Raw genomic sequence first — 6,000 nt, forward strand, 5'->3', positions numbered from 1 at the left:
AATAAGATAAGTGACATTCAAATATTTACTGCATATTATGAAACTGCGTGACTGATACTTTAGGCACAATAATGGACACAGAGGAAACAGATTCACCATCTATTAAAGACGCTCCATTTATTCCCAGCACGGTCTGAACAGTTTCTGCTACATTTACCCCATTGTTATAATGTTCCCTGGAAGCTACAGAATTGGGATTAATTACAAGTTTCCGTAATTGCTTTGAGATTGGAGCTGTAACTGCATAATAAACTGTAGGGACATAACAAAAGTTGGGATCTCAAATTTAAGATACACCTGTATATAAAATATATATACATGTATGTGTGTTGCACTACATAAAATTGCTATTGCTTTTCAATATAGATCAGAGGTTCTTAAACTTATTTTGTCTACCGCCCACTTCGAGAATTAATTATTTTGTAGCGCCCCCCAAATTTTTTTACTTTACTACATCTTAAGAATCACAATCGCAGTCATTATGTTAATAATTAAATTATGTGAGTCATGTGAAAATAAGACTTTCTGATGAGGGTAATGTAAAACACCATTTTGTAATATTAGGAAAACTTTTATTCATGTTATTAAAACAAACATTTCAGTTTTAATTTTAAAACTAATCTAATGTGAAGGATGAATTTGATGATTTTTAACAAGTTTGTTAATATCAGGCTCGAATTTACTCAAAAACAGCCATAAGTCACCGCGTTCGGTAATCTGCAACCGATTTCTCTTTTTAGTAAGCAACGTTGCCACAGCACTAACTCCACGTTCACACAAATACGATGAAGGGAATGCTATCAAAAATCGTTGACCATAATCCAGGGTACAATTGCGGGATTGGCTTTTGTAGCCAAAATTCTTGGTATCCATTTTTGAATTTTATTTTTATTTCCTTGTTCGTTATCAGTTCTATTACCTAGTCGCTAAATTCACTTGTTTTCGTAATATCGTCGAATGACATGACTGGCTGTGACATGATGGCGCGTGCGCTTTTATATGAGGCAGCGGGCGGGCCTAGTACTTTCGAGAATGGACTAGAAACTTCTCGCTTCGCATTGGAGCTTACCGCCATCTATGGTACAGTTTGACAACTTTTGGACAGGAAATAGTTACTGTCTAGTCCCCTAGATGGCGTTACACGAGGAAACGTGCGTTAAGCGTAAAGAAGTGGTAAAGTTTGTGTTAAAAGCAAAAAAAACTATTTTAAAGGGGTAGCCTCATGAAGCTTGATCTGCCTTCTAAGCTGCCTAAAAATCTTCTTTCTTCCTGTTTGCTCATGTCAATTAGCCCCACCCCCAAATTATCGTGTAGCTCCGCCCACCACATAGCGTGATCCTATGGGATGACTGAAGGGCCTGTGATGTCATCAAAAGGTCCTGTAGACTTGGATTTACCTTGTACGGAGTTTCCTAAAGGACCTGGCTCCTCTGCCCACTAGCAGCCTTCTCTATATAATAAAGCTTTATCCTAGTGAACAGAGAGACCAGGTCCTTTAGCCCAGTAGGATTTAGACTGCTTTATATAAAAAAAGCAGCACTTATTCCACCCCCCCCCCCCCCCTATCTCACAGCAGGGAGCTAGGTGATGTGTATGTGTGGTGCAGACACAGGCTGGCTCCGTACACTCAGCCCCCCCCCCTCTCTCCCCCCACACAGCAGGGAGCTACGTCATGTGGCTCCCTCAGCAATGAGCAGGGGGCCAGGTGCTAGTGTCAATAATGAAGTGAATAAAGTAAGATAGTGGACAAACAAAGCAGTTTTGCTGAAGCAGTGTATTTAGGAAAAGTCTTAAATCCACATTAACAAGCAGTATAGATAGAATCACCCCTTTAAATTAGCCATCGCCCCCCTAAACCGCTTCAACGCCCCCCAATCTTCTCTGTGCCCTTTACTGCCCCCCTATAGGCCTCCAGCACCCACAAGGGGGCGTTATCGCCCACTTTGAGAAAGACTGATATAGATGAATGACGTCTTTTCTTTACATACATCTATGCAACGGCAAATTCTCCTTGAATAATATTTTAAGACATTAGCAACTATCAAGGGCATATCATTTTTCAGCAGTAACAGTGTTTGACACATATCTTTCTACACAGAGCCAGATACTCTTCTAACTATTCACATTGTACAGTTTTTAATCCTTTAATCTACTGGATTGTAAAAGGGTTCTCCAATTTCTTTGTAATATTCAATTAAAAAGAACTGAAAGCTAAGGAACATTTGCTATGTTGTTTCCATGTGTATATTTAGGCACTCATTAAATCATAATTATTGCCTAATCCTTAGATACATAGATCAGGGGAAAGCAATCTTCAACTCTCCAGCTGTTGTAGAACTACAAGCCCCAGCATGCTTACTTGCTCTGTTCTTCTTGGAGCCATAGAAGTGAATAAAGCATGCTAGTTGTAGTTCCACCGCAGCTGGAATGCCGAAGGATATTGATCCCTGATATTGACCATTATTTTTCGGTCATGGGGGTCTGACACCTGGAGCTGCACCAATCGTCTGTGAGCAGAACACTGTGTGTAACCCTGCGGCACTGTTACAGTTCCTGTTTATCTGAATAGAAGCTGAGCTGTAATATTGCAACTCAAGCACTGCACAGTGTAGCTTCTTACAATGTGTGAAGAATAGCTGATCGGTGTGGTGACTAGGTTTATTAATGTAATATGTCATTCCTTTTTAGTCCTAGATTACCTACTTAGGCAAAGGCCCTATATACTAAAATACAAATAAAAAACAGTGCAGAAAAAAACTAAGTGAAAATACATGGATATTCCAACTTCAGCAGGTTAGACCCCTGGACGCCATTATCAATAGCAATGGGTTACAATTGCCTCCTGACTGCCTATGTACATTTCACATAGGAAACCTATGTGCGATGTTCTGCAGTACTATATATTGCAGTACATTGCACTGGGGATCAGAGATCTTAAGTTCAAGTTCCCTTGTAGGACTGGTAAAAATAAAAGTTTAAAATAAAGATTAAACAAATAAAAAATTTTTTTTAAAAAAAACACCTTTACAATTAAAAAACACATAACATAAACAAACATGTTAGGTATCCCCATGTGTGTATAAGCCCCACTATACAAAAAGCATTATTTATCCCGCACAATGAACTTTGTAAGAAAAAATAAAAATATATATAAATATATATATATATAAACATAAAAATATATATAAATATATATATACTACAGTTTGCAAAAATACTGTATTTTAGAAACTTCGCTCTCTCCAAAAAATAGCAATAAAAAGTGATGAAAAAGTCATACATACTGAACATTGGTAGCAATGAAAAGTACAACTTGTCCCGCAAATAAAGAGCCCTGACATACACTCACCGGCCACTTTATTAGGTACACCTGTCCAACTGCTCGTTAACACTTCATTTCTAATCAGCCAATCACATGGCGGCAACTCAGTGCATTTAGGCATGTAGACATGGTCAAGACAATCTCCTGCAGTTCAAACCGAGCATCAGTATGGGGAAGAAAGGTGATTTGAGTGCCTTTGAACGTGGCATGGTTGTTGGTGCCAGAAGGGCTGGTCTGAGTATTTCAGAAACTGCTGATCTACTGGGATTTTCACGCACAACCATCTCTAGGGTTTACAGAGAATGGTCCGAAAAAGAAAAAACATCCAGTGAGCGGCAGTTCTGTGGGCGGAAATGCGTTGTTGATGCCAGAGGTCAGAGGAGAATGGCCAGACTGGTTCGAGCTGATAGAAAGGTAACAGTGACTCAAATAGCCACCCGTTACAACCAAGGTAGCCAGAAGAGCATCTCTGAACGCACAGTACGTCGAACTTTGAGGCAGATGGGCTACAGCAGCAGAAGACCACACCGGGTGCCACTCCTTTCAGCTAAGAACAGGAAACTGAGGCTACAATTGGCACAAGCTCATCGAAATTGGACAATTGAAGATTGGAAAAACGTTGCCTGGTCTGATGAGTCTCGATTTCTGCTGCGACATTCGGATGGTAGGGTCAGAATTTGGCGTCAACAACATGAAAGCATGGATCCATCCTGCCTTGTATCAACGGTTCAGGCTGGTGGTGGTGGTGTCATGGTGTGGGGAATATTTTCTTGGCACTCTTTGGGCCCCTTGGTACCAATTGAGCATCGTTGCAACGCCAAAGCCTACCTGAGTATTGTTGCTGACCATGTCCATCCCTTTATGACCACAATGTACCCAACATCTGATGGCTACTTTCAGCAGGATAATGCGCCATGTCATAAAGCTGGAATCATCTCAGACTGGTTTCTTGAACATGACAATGAGTTCACTGTACTCCAATGGCCTCCACAGTCACCAGATCTCAATCCAATAGAGCATCTTTGGGATGTGGTGGAACGGGAGATTCGCATCATGGATGAGCAGACGACAAATCTGCGGCAACTGTGTGATGCCATCATGTCAATATGGACCAAAATCTCTGAGGAATGCTTCCAGCACCTTGTTGAATCTATGCCACGAAGAATTGAGGCAGTTCTGAAGGCAAAAGGGGGTCCAACCCGTTACTAGCATGGTGTACCTAATAAAGTGGCCGGTGAGTGTATCTATGTTAAAAAAAGTTATAGATGTCAGAGTACAGTGACCCCAGGAAAATGGTTTATTTTCACAAAGTGACATTTTATTTGCAAAAATGGTATAACGTAATAAAAACAATATAAGTATGGTATCACCATAATCATAATGACCCACTGAACAAAGTTACCATGTTATTTTTTCATACAGAGGGAATGCCGTAAAAAGAAAAATTATGATAAGAATTATGTGTGTGTGGGGGGGGGGGAGTTCACATGGACTGACAAAAAACATTAATAAAAGCTAATCAAAACATTACATGTCGCCCAAAATTGTGCCAAATGAAAATACAACTTATCATGCAAAGAATAAGCCCTCACATAGCTTTGTTATGAATAAAGTCACCGAGCATAACTTACAAACCACCCTGCGTCCTTAAAGGATTACAGGGGTTTTCCATGCTACATAACTGATTACCTATCGTAATTTTTTTTTTAGATGATTTTCATGCTGCCTATAGACCTTAACTTACATAGAAGCCCTGTAGATGCAGCCGTGTAAATGTTTCTCTGCAAAAAAGCAAAGTCAGACTAAGTTCACATCTAAGTTCACATCGGTGCACCTTATTTTATTGTACTTTATTCATTTCTGCTACAGTTTGTGCTGATCCTTGGTCTCCTTTATTCATCCCTTACAGGATATTCTGGTCTTCTCCATCCTTCTCTTGTCTTCCCCAATTGTTACTACACTTTCCCAAGTGGATTCTACTGCTTTACTGAGGCCTTTACTCTTTTACATGCCTATATTTTTGCTCTTTTTTACCTACCGTATATACTCGAGTATAAACCGAATTTTTCAGCACAGTTTTTGTGCTGAAAAAGCCTCCCTCGGCTTATACTCAAGTCAGCAAAAAAAAATATATATTTTTTTAAGGGTCGGGGGGGTTTTATGACCAGCCGCAATATTAATGTATAGAATCTCCCATTAAATAGTAGGGAAAAAAAAAAGAAGCTTTAAAAAAAATTTAAGTTCTAAATCACTCCTTTCCCTAGAATACATACAACAGTAGAAAATGACTGTGAAACACATACACATTAGGTATCCCTGTGTCTGAAAGTGCCCGGCCTACTGAATATAGGGTATCTGCTGTGCTCCTGTTCTGTCGGGAAGAGGTTAATAGGAGCACTGCAGATACCCTATATTCAGCCAGGCTGAATTCCAAGTGGGGGAAAAACCCAGTCCTCAGGCTCAGGGAAGGGGCAGACAGACAACCAAAACACCCCCTCCCCTCCCCCAGCACCCAGCAACTACTGCACCCAAAAACTCCAACCATTTTAATTTTTTAAATTTTCCAGCAGCTGCTGCATTTCCTCCCCTCGGCTTATACTCGAGTCAATAAGTTTTCCCAGTTTTTTGTGGTAAAATTAGGGGCCTCGGCTTATATTTGGATCGGCTTATACTCGAGT

This window comes from Leptodactylus fuscus, chromosome 1 (assembly GCF_031893055.1).
Source record: "Leptodactylus fuscus isolate aLepFus1 chromosome 1, aLepFus1.hap2, whole genome shotgun sequence".
Classification (NCBI taxonomy): Eukaryota; Metazoa; Chordata; class Amphibia; order Anura; family Leptodactylidae; genus Leptodactylus; species Leptodactylus fuscus.